This window comes from Acinonyx jubatus, chromosome X (genome assembly GCF_027475565.1).
Source record: "Acinonyx jubatus isolate Ajub_Pintada_27869175 chromosome X, VMU_Ajub_asm_v1.0, whole genome shotgun sequence".
In the NCBI taxonomy this organism is placed as follows: Eukaryota; Metazoa; Chordata; class Mammalia; order Carnivora; family Felidae; genus Acinonyx; species Acinonyx jubatus.
Window position 1 is genome coordinate 109,693,660 of NC_069389.1, and position 12,023 is coordinate 109,705,682.

Below are 12,023 nucleotides of genomic sequence, written 5' to 3' on the forward strand. Positions count from 1 at the left end.
ACCGGGTTCGAACCTACAATAAATGACCCTTGCCGCTTGGCTTTGACTCTGGACTCTGGTGGTTTGTTTTCGGGGGGTCTCTCGAATCGGGGCATATCATTTGGGGGCTCGTCCGGGATCCCCCCCAAGCCCACCAGACCCCAAGTCAACGGGTCGTCCCTGAGACCGATCGGTAAGTGAGCCGGCTCTGTCCGTTTCTGTTTGTCTGTTTGTTTCTGGCTCTCCCGCGCAGGATCTGTATCGGGGACTGACACAGCCCTGGCGGACGCGCTATAGGGCAGTCAGTCGGGTCCAGTAGGAGATGTCCACTGGCACCCATCTGGGGCACCTTTTTGGGCCCATCGGAATTCTTCTGTCTGGGTGACAGACACCCGAAACACACTAGCAATCTAAGTGTTGTGTTCTCTATTCTATAACCTTTAAGTGTTAAACCCCTTCTCTTTCGCAGGTGACCTGGCCTGGCCCAGCCAGAAATCCTCATAACTTTACTGTTTCTCCTTTTAATCCTTTCCTCCACCTCCAGGATACAAATGGGCCAATCTCAAAGCACTCCCCTTTCTCTCCTCGTTGCTAACTTCAGGGATGTTAGAACCAGAGGACAGAATTTGAGTCTAGACATCCGGAGGGGAAAATTAATAACCCTCTGCCGCTCCGAATGGCCAACCTTCGGCGTTGGATGGCCAACCGAAGGAACTTTTTGCCTCCCTATAATCGCTAAGGTGAAGTCAAAGATTTTTCTACCGGGTCGCGAGGGGCACCCGGATCAGATTCCCTACATTCTTGTATGGCGGAATTTAGTGGAAAATCCACCCCCTTGGTTGGCCCCCTTCCTATCCTCGGGAACGTGTAAGGTCCTTGCCATGCGGCCTGCAGATCCCCCAAAATCAAGGACGCCAGCCGCGCCCTTGTATCCCATATTACCCGATAGTCAGGACCTACTATCCCTAGACCCTCCACCCTATCATCCCCCTCCCCTCGTACCCCAGGCCCTGCCCGCAGCAGCCGCCCCACCAGTCGCCCCGCTAGTTGCCCCCCTAGGGGAACCGGGAGGACGGGAAGCGGCAGCTGCGCCGGAACCAGGAGGACGGGAGGCAGCAGCCGCGCAGGGCCCCATTGAAAACGAAACCAACCGCGAGGGGCCAGCCGGCCGAACCCGCGGGCGCACCCAGCGTAAGCCAAACCCTCACCTCCCCGACTCCACTGTGGCCCTACCCCTGTGGGAAATAGGACCCCCAGATGAAACAGGCAACCCCCGACTCCAGTATTGGCCCTTTTCCACCAGTGACCTTTACAACTGGAAAACACAGAACGCTCGATTCTCTGATAACCCTAAAGACCTAATAGCTCTTTTAGACAGTGTCATGTTCACCCACCAGCCCACCTGGGACGACTGTCAGCAGCTCCTCCGCATCCTGTTCACTACAGAGGAGCGAGAGGGGATCCAATTAGAAGCAAGAAAGCTGGTTCCCGGAGACGACGAGGGTCCATGAAGATGTATGGCCCAAATTAAAAGAACTTTATGAGACTGGACCCCCGCCTATTCCTCATCAATTCCAACCCGGGGATTGGGTCCTCATCAAACGTCATCGGCAGGAGACTCTGGAACCCAGGTGGAAAGGACCCTTCCAGGTCATCCTGACAATGCCTACGGCCATCAAAGTAGACGGAATCACCACCTGGATCCATTACACCCACGCCAAACCGGTGGACCCGTTCTCAGACCTCATTGGACCTTCAAAGACAACCTGGACTGTTGATCGGACTAAGGACAATCCTTTAAAATTGACCCTACGCCGCCAACGGACTGAGCCGTAACTATGGTACTTGCCCTCCTCTTGATTGTTCTGCAAATTCTGTCTGTAAATCCAAACCCCCACACCCCCTATAATTTGACATGGGAAATTACTAACTTAGAGACTCATGAAATCTACAACAAAACCCTAGGAACTGCCCCATTAAATACCTGGTGGCCAGATTTATATTTTAATTTAGAAAAAGTTAGTCCATTAGAAGAAATGGAAGGAGGTAAATGGAGGCAACTGCAAAGGAGGGTATCAATAAGTAGAAATGGATTTTATGCATGTCTGGGATTTAGGACGGGGGCGATGAGGTGCACATGTGGAAGGTTTGAAACCCTCTATTGTGCAGCCTGGAGTTGGGTCACCTCCAATGATGGAGAATGGAAGTGGGAAGTAAAACCCCAATTTATTGAAATGTCCTATGTCCGACCATGTACCTGCACCAGGTATGATGAAAACTGTAACCTTATTCATGTAAGATTTACAGAGGAAGGAAAAAAAGACAGGCGACGGGTCTCAGGACTCACTTGGAGACTCTACTTATATAAATATCCCCTCTTTGGGACTGCCATTCAAATAAAATTAAAAGTCTCCCCTCTTGTACAACCAGTGGGGCCAAATCAGGTATTGAAAAAAAAAAAAACAGATAAGCTTATCCCTGGGCAGATCTCCACTACTCCCTCCAGCAGGACCCCCATCCTTACCCCAGGAGGAAAAGCACAAGCTGTCCCAGAAAATCAGAACCCAGAAGGCATAGACTCCCTATGGAAATTGCTAACAGCAGCGTATGAGGCCTTAAACCGATCGGACCCTGAGGCAACAAGGGCCTGCTGGCTATGTTATGATATAAAACCCCCCTTCTACGAAGCCATAGGTCTAGCTGCCCCTTTTTCACAATCAGGAGAAGAGTCGCCAGCAGCTTGCAAGTGGAATCGAAAGGGCCCCGGCCTCACACTGCAAGCGGTCACTGGCAATGGGACTTGTATAGGAAAGGTCCCCTCTAGCCATATCCAGCTCTGTGCCCCGACTAATTACTCTATAGATGAATCTAAATGGATAATTCCAGCTCCTGACAGTTGGTGGATTTGTTCTAAGACAGGGCTCACCCCATGTGTTAGCAGAAATGTTTTTAATTCGTCAACCGAATATTGTATCATGGTATTAGTATTTCCAAAGGTTATTTACCACCGAGAAAATGTTGTATATGATCTGTGGACAGAAGGGACGGAAGCAAGAGAGTCAATAAGAACAAAACGGGAACCCTTTACGGCCATAACCTTGGCCACCTTATTTGGCCTTGGTACCATAGGGGCAGGAACAGGGATCTCATCACTAGCCATCCAGCACCGGGGGTTCAATAGCCTAAGGGCAGCCATTGATGAGGATATAGCCAGACTTGAGGACTCAATCTCACACCTCGAAAAAATCTCTGACCTCCCTTTCTGAAGTGGTCCTACAGAACCAAAAGGGGGCTAGATCTAGTCTTCCTCCAACAGGAAGGTTTATGTGCAGCCTTAAGAGAAGAATGTTGTTTTTATGCTGACCACACCGGAGTAGTCCGAGAGTCCATGGCTAAAGTTAGAGAAGGCCTGGCCAAACGGAAGCGTGAATGAGAACAACAACAAGGCTGGTTTGAGTCTTGGTTCAATCAGTCCCCATGGCTAGCCACCCTGCTTTCTGCTCTAGCTGGGCCCCTTATACTCCTCCTTGTCCTCCTCACCTTCGGGCCTTATATTATTAATAAACTAGTTGCCTTTATCAAAGACCGAGTTAACACGATCCAACTGAGGGTCCTTAGGACCCAATACCAACCCATCATTACCAAAACATTGAGTCAGACACATAAGATCCAAGATTGGCTCTTAAGGCACCAAAGAAAGGGGGGAATGAGAGACTAAGAAAAATTACTAAGTGTACTCACAACTGCAAAGAAAAGACCCCCCCCACACCGTTCCCGAAACCAGCCAGGGCGTGCCCGGTTGTGGTCTGACCTAAAGGCGGGAACCAATCAAGTTCTGCTGAGTGGTTTGAAAAAAAGGCGGGAACCAATCAAGTTCTGCTGAGTGTTCAAATTTAAATGTCAACCAATAACAGCTCTGTAACCACAAAAAAATCCCTAACTTGTTTGTGCCTGTCTATAAAAGAAGCTGTAAGATCCTCGCTCGGGGCCTCTTAGCGTCACCGGCAACGAGTGCGCAGAGGACCGGGTTCGAACCTGCAATAAACGACCCTTGCCGCTTGGCTTTGACTCTGGACTCTGGTGGTTTGTTTTCGGGGGGGGTCTCTCGAATCGGGGCTGAGGACATGCCCCCTCCCCCCATAATAAAAGATGAACAGGAGAAAAACAAGTTTAGTAACACAGATACCTCCCATAGGCATGGGAAAGACCAGGAAATCTGAATTATTCTCTCAAAAGGTCCTAGCCTTCATTTTAGGTACCATCTTCCGCTAACAAGAAAAAAAAAGGTTGGGGATTGGGGAGTCAGTTACAGGATGTTAGCATACAATGCATAATAAACAGAGTAAGGTTGTTATGCAGATTGAAGTCATCGCCTTCTCCATTGATAAGAGTTTCTAGAGATTTAGTGTCCTCCTTCCCAGTACAAAGAGGGAGAGCCCTTAAAAAATGTAGGTTCCCTTCAAAATGTTAAAGTGTCCTACAAAAAAGGCCACTTCTACTTGCGTTTTTAGAGCTTCTCCTGTGAAGTTTTTAAAAATAATTACATTAGGGGCGCCTGGGTGGCTCCGTGGGCTAAGCGTCCGACTTCGGCTCGGGTCGTGATCTCACGGTTTGTGAGTTCGAGCCCCGAGTCGGGCTCTGTGCTGACAGCTCAGGGCCTGGAGTCTGCTTCGGATTCTCTCTCTGCCTCTCCCCAACTTGTGCTCTGTCTGTCTCTCTCTCTCAAAAATAAATAAAATGTAAAATAAATAAATAAATAATAAAAATAATTACGTTAAAATCATCCTTTTGCCAAAGAGGCACGGGAAACTCTGCTCCTTCACCTTTTACTGGGGTTGAAATCGGGAGCCGCTCGAGGGCCTTGAGCAGAGAGGAATGTTCTCTCGTCATACCTCATTACAGAATCTCATTGGCCCTTCTCTGTCCAGGATACAGTGTCTGGAGACAGGGGGGAAGGAGGGAGACCTAGGAGAAGGCTATTGTGGTAGTGCCTTGGATGGAGGGCAGAGCAGTGGAGGTGGTGAGAAATTGTTACATTCTGGATGCATTTTTTTTAAATTTTTTTAAATGTTTGTCTTTGAGGGGCGCCTGGGTGGCTCAGTCGGTTAAGCGTCCGACTTCAGCTCAGGTCACGATCTCGCGGTCCGTGAGTTCGAGCCCCGCGTCGGGCTCTGGGCTGATGGCTCGGAGCCTGGAGCCTGCTTCCGATTCTGTGTCTCCCTCTCTCTCTGCCCCTCCCCTGTTCATGCTCTGTCTCTCTCTGTCTCAAAAATAAATAAAACGTTAAAAAAATTAAAAAATAAATAAATAAATGTTTGTCTTTGAGAGAGAGAGAGAGAGGGCATGAGTAGGGGGGAGGCAGAGAGAGAAGGAGACACAGAATCGGAAGCAGGCTCCAGGCTCTGAGGTGATACACACTACGCATTGGGCACCAAGTTTGGGACTTGTACGATTGAGGAGGAAAAATTTTCTCTGTTCTTTGTTTGTTTGTTTGTTTTCTCTGGCTGGTCTAAGAATTAAATTGACATGAAACAGATTAAGAGGAGAAAATCTGGGCCACCTTGGGACACCCAAGAGTCAGTTAAGTGTCTGACTCTTGATTTCGAATCAGGTCATGATCTCGTGGTTTGTGAGTTGAAGCCCTGCATCAGGCTCTGTGCTGACAAGGTGGAACCTGCCTGGGATTCTGTTTCTCTCTCCCTCTCTCTCTGCCTCTCCCCTGCTCTCTCAAAATAAGCTTATAAAAAGCTTATAAATAAGCTTAAAAAAATGCCAATTTGCAGACTCCACCTCCAGACCTACAGAATGACAAACTCTGGTGGGGGGAGGGCAGCAGCCTGTGTTTGGACCAGCTCTCCAGGGAACTCTGCTGTACAATCAAGTTCAGGGAAGCAATGCAGAGGAGGAATAATGGCTCTTCTCATCCAAGGCCAGTCCTCCTATCTTTGCCTTAGACAATGTCCTCCCCTGCTTTCTTGGGAATTTTATGTCATTGATTCTTTTTTTCCTTGTGCTCATTCAACCACTCCTTCTCAACTGGAACTTTCTCCTGCACGTTAAAACATGCTCAAGCCTTTCTCATACAGAAAAACGACTCTGGGGCACCTGGCTGGCTGAGTCAGTGGAGAATGCAACTCTTGATCTCGGGGTTGTGAGTTCAAGCCCCACCTGGAGCGAAGAGCTTACTTTAAAAAAAAAAAAAAAAAAAAGAACGCTCCCCTCCCCTCGGTCTCAATATTTCATCTCCTTCTGGCTACCACTTGATAATTTTCCTCGCCTCCACAGCCAAACATCTTGAAAGAGTTGAGCGTGTGGGACAGTGGTCTCATGAGATGCCCAGTGCTGGTGGGAAGGCAAATTGGTACAGTCATTTGGGAGGGCAGTTTGGTAGTAGCTATTAAAATATCAGTGCACCTGGGTGGCTCAGTCGGTTCAGCGTTGGACTTCAGCTCAGGTCATGATCTCATGAACCGTGAGTTCGAGCCCCACTTCGAACGAAGCCAGCTTCAGATCCTCTGTCCCCCTATCTCTCTGTCCCTCCCACTCCCTCCCTAAAATACATAAATAAATAAATCTTAAAAAATATATCAAAAGCACAAGCAGTGTCAACTAACATTTAAATGAGGGGCGCCTGGGTGGCTCAGTCGGTTGAGCGTCCGACTTCGACTCAGGTCACCATCTCGCGTTCTGGGAGTTCGAGCCCCGCGTCGGGCTCTGGGCTGATGGCTTGGAGCCTGGAGCCTGCTTCCGATTCTGTGTCTCCCGCTCTCTCTGCCCCTCCCCCGTTCATGCTCTGTCTCTCTCTGTCTCAAAAAGAAATAAACGTTAAAAAAAATTTTTTTAAATAAAATTTAAATGAACATACCGTTCTTGTTGCCTTCAATGCCCAGGCCAGTGTGTCTAAGGCAGTTTTGTGTGCTGAATTGTTAGTGCCTGGGGAGAAAGGTGGAAACAACTTAAATGATTGCCAATAGAGGAATGCCAAATAATGATATACTCGTAGTATGTAATATCTGTAACGCATTTGTTAAAACACTGAAGTACATCGTTCTATACATGTTATACATATGCAAAATAGGTACACGTAAAATATGCATGAGTATATGTGTGTATGTTTATGTGTAAACTAGGCTATATGTGTAACCCCAACATGTTAATACATACAAAAAGGCCAGGAAGGACACACCAAGCAAATAATAATGGTTACTTCTGGAAGATGGAGGATGTGGTGACAGCGGTCGGAGGATTTCAGCGCTCTCTGCGATGTTTCAATTGTTTTTAATGTTTATTTTTGAGAGAGAGACATAGTGTGAGTGGGGGAGGGGCAGAGAGAGAGAGAGGGAGACACAGAATCTAAGGCAGCCTCCAGGCTCTGAGCTGTCAGCACAGAGCCCGACGCGGGGCTTAAACCCACAAACTGTGAGATCATGACCTGAGCCAAAGTCAGACGCTTAACCAACTGAGTCACGCAGGCGCCCCCATCATTGGCTTTTTCGACAACACACATTATGTTCTCTATACTTTTCTTTGAGAATCTAATCACAAACTTCCAAACTTGCTTTTGTTTTTAAGTCTATTTGTTTATTTTGAGAGAAAGAGAGAGCACCAGCAGACGAGGGGCAGAGAGAGAGGGAGCCTTCAAAGCAGGCTCCAGGCTCTGAGTTCAAACCCACAAACCGTGAGATAATGACCTGAGCTGAAATCAGATGCTTAACTGACTGAGCCACCCAGATGCCCCTATAGGAGAAATACATTTATGTATTAGTTATGCAATTAAAAGCTAATCAAATAATAGAGTTGTCTATACCAACTACCTTCATTTCACTACCTGTTATTCAACTCTGAATCTGCTCTAATTTGGCTTTAATCCCAATAATTTCCCCTCACATAGCTCTCTCTCATGTCACCAATGACATCTGTGTCACCAAATCAAAAAGATAAGATGTCGGCATGCCCGGCTGACCCAGTCAGAAGAGCATGCGACTCTTGATCTCAGGGTTGTAAGTTCGAGCCTCGCGTTGGGTGTAGTGATTCCTTAAAAATAAAATCTTTTTTTTTTTTTTTTTTTTGAGGGGCGCTTGGGTGACTCAGTGGGTTAAGTGTCCGACTTCAACTCAGGTCACGATCTTGCGGTTTGTGAGTTCGAGCCCAGCGTCGGGCTCTGTGCTGACAGCTCAGAGCCTGGAGCCTGCTTTGGATTCTTGTGTCTCCCTCTCTCTCTGCCTCTCCCCCACTCATGCTCTGTCTCTCTCTCTCTCAAAAATAAACATTGAAAAAAAATAAAATCCTTTTTTAAAAAAAGATAAGATGCTCTGTGCTATTTTACTTGGCTTTTTTGTTGTTGCCGCTCTTGACCACTTTCTCCTTGAAATACTCTCTTCCCTTGGCTTCCAAGCCCTTTTATATTTAACATCACATAGTTCTGGTTCCCCCCTCCCCCCCCGCTACTTCTCTAGCAACTCTGTAGTTTATCACTCGACTAAACCACAAATTGTTGACATTTTTCAAAGACTGGCCATCCATTCTCTACTGCTCTCGCTCTGTACTCTCCCAGAATGTGACTTCTTCTATCATCCAAAAGCCACCAATTCCCAAATTTGTATCTCCATCCCAGAGCTGTAGATAGCGCTGCATGCTTGATATCTCCGTTTGTAACTCTCAGCGTGTCCTCAGGTATAACGGTTCCAAAAACACCCCTCCTGATCTCTCTCTGTCACCCCTAAACTTGGTCCTCTTCCAATGCCATGTCTCAGTGAGTGGCTCCACCATAAGGCAACTGGTGCAGCTCACACTTCCCTCTCCGTCCACCCCCAGTGTGATCCATCAATCACCAAATCCCATCAGTTCTCACTCCTCAATAGCTCATTATATCCATGGTCAACACTAGTGTAATGGTCTAGTTGAGAGGTTATCAAAGTTTGGTTTGAGAACGCTGGGGGGGGATCTGGAGATGCTTCTCGTGCATTCACAAGATGAAAAAATGTGCATAGTAACACCAAGATATCACGTGCCTTTTTCACTCTTATTCTTTCTTGAATATGCAGCAGTCCAGAGGCTATGTGACATGCGATGTCACAACAAATTGAATGCAGAAACAAGTAGGGGCATCTGGCTGTCTTCTATTAAGCCAGACATTAAAAATATCTGCAAAAATGACACGCTTATTTGCAATGCTTATTTGCAACAATACCACGCTTCTCACTACTCTCTTTTGTTTTAGAGAATACAGGTGTTTTTAAAAACCAATAGACAATAGGGGCGCCTGGGTGGCTCAGTCGGTTAAGCGTCCGACTTCAGCTCAGGTCATGATCTTGCAATCAGTGAGTTCGAGCCCTGTGTCAGGCTCTGTGCTGAGGGCTCAGAGCCTGGAGCCTGCTTTGGATTCTGTATCTCCCTCTCTCTGCCCCTCCCCTGCTCATGCTCTGTCTCTCTCTGTCTCAAAAAAAAAAAAAAAAGCAGTAAAAAAAAGAACCAATAGACAATAGAACAAACAATTCTAATATTTGTATTAATCATAAAAGTCCCAGAATAGCCAAAGCAATCCCGAGAAAGAACAAAGCTGGAGGCCTTGTGTGTCTTGATATCAAACTATACTACAAAGCTACAGTAATCAAAACAGTATGGGATTGGCAAGAAACCTGACACTTAGATTAATGGAACAAAGTTGGGCCCAGAAATAAGCCCACATACATGTGGTCCATCAATTTATGACAAGGGAGCCAAGGATATACAATGAAGTAAAGATAGTGTTTTCATTAAATGATGTTGGGAAAACTGAACAGCCACATACAAAAGAATAAAAGTGGAATGCTATTTTAGATCATATGCAAAAAATTAACTCCAAATGGATTAAAGATAAGAATGTAAGATCTGAAACCATGAAACTCCTAGATGAAAACACAGGCAACAAGTTCCTTGGCATTGGTCTTGGCAATGATTTTTTTGGATCTGACACCAGAAACAAAGGCAACAAAAGCAAAAATAAACAAACATGACTAAATCAAACTAAAATGCTTCTGAAAAACAAAAGAAACCATCAACAGAATGAAAAGGAAACCTACTGAATGGGAGAAAATATCTGCAAATCATATATCTCATAAGCTAATATTCAAAATATATAAAGAACTCATGCAGTTCAATAGCAAAAACACATAAAACAAAAAAACAACAACAAAATAATCTGATTAAAAATGGGCAGAGGACTTGAATAAATATTTTCCAAAGAAGACATACAAATAGGCAACAGACATGTGAAAAGATGCTCAATATCATTCATCATCAGGGAAATGCAAGTCAAAACCACAGCGAGATATCATCTTACACCGGTTAGAATGGCTACTACCAAAAGGATGAGAAATATTAAGTGTGGGCAAGGATATGGAGAAAAGAGAATGCTTGCACACTGCTAATGGGAATGTAAATTGATGCAGCCACTGCGGAAAACAGTATGGAGGTCCCTCAAAAAATCAAAAATAGGGGCACCTGCATGGCTCAGTGGGTTAAGCGTCTAACTCTTGATTTCAGCTCAGGTCATGATCTCATGGTTCGTAAATTTGAGCCCCATGCGGGGCTCTGTGCTGACAGGGCGGAGCCTGCTTGGGGTTCTCTTTCTCCCTCTCTCTCTGCCCCTACCCTGCTTGTGTTCTCCCTCTTTCTCAAAAATAAATAAACTTTAAAAAAATTAAAAATAGAATGACCATGTAATCTAGCAATTCCATTTCTAGGTATTTATCCAAAGAAAATGAAAAGACTAATTTGAAAAGATATAGCTCCCCCCACCAATGTTGATTGCAGCATTATTTACAGTAGCCAAGATACAAAAGCAACCCAAATATCCTTCAACGGATGAATGGATAAAGAAAATGTGGCATAATATATACAACGGAATATCATTTAGCCGTAGTAAAGAAGGAATCTTGCCATTTTTAACAACATGGATCGACCTTGAGGGCATTACACTAAGCAAAATAAGTCAAACAGAAAAGACAAATACCAGGGCCCCTGGGTGGCTCAGTTGGCTAAGTGTCTGACTCTTGCTTTCGGGTCAGGTCATGATCTCTCAGTTCGTGAAATCGAGTCCCACATCTGGCTCCGCACTGTCAACATGGAACCGGCTTGGGATTCTCTCTCTCCCTCTCTCTCTCTCTGCCCATCCCCTGCTCGCATGCTTGCTTTCTCTGTCTCTGTCTCTGTCTCTCTCTCTCTCTCTCTCACAAAATAAGTAAACTTAAAAAAAGAAAATACAAATGCCATACCATCTCATTTATACGTGGAATGCAAAACAAAAAAACCAAACACCAGAAACGCGTAGCAGCAAAAAAGCGAGCTCACAAATACAAAGAACGTATTAGTGGTTGTCAGCGGTGGGGAGGTGGGGGTGGGAAAACGGGTGAAGGGGGTTAAAAAGTACAAACTTCTAGTACCAAAGTCATGGGGATGTAACTTACAGCATGCTGACTATAGTTAATACCATGTTGTATATTTGAAAGTTGCTAAGAGTAAATCTTCAAGGTTTTCATCACAAGAAAGAAAATTTTGTAACTCTGTTATGGTGATGGATGTTAACTAGATTTATGGTGGTGATCGTTTTGCAATGGTTCCTGCAATACAGGGATATACGTGTCCATTCATAACAAGTTGCTGTTGGTGCAGAAATATATTTCACAGTCGGAAACTCTATAGTCCCAAGGGAAAAACTAAAACTCTTCCCTCTCGCTGTATCAGAGTATATAAATTCCAAGGATAGTTACTCAAATGGGAAACATAAGCCTCAAAGTGTAAAGCCTGTGAGGTCGAGCTACTTTGAATGGCTGTCTTGCTATAGGAAAATGCTAAGTGTGTATAGGAGGGGAAGAGCCAGAGTTAGCAATTGACGAATGGGGGCGGGGCAGACAGGACCTTACCACAGTGTGAAAGCAACAAACCAGAGGTATACATAGGGTGCAGTGGGAACACATTCAAGGGACGCTTGCCCCAACTCTGTGCATGTGTGTGTGTTGGAGGGGGTGGAACATGTATAGTGTTGACGGGGGGCAGGGGCGGCT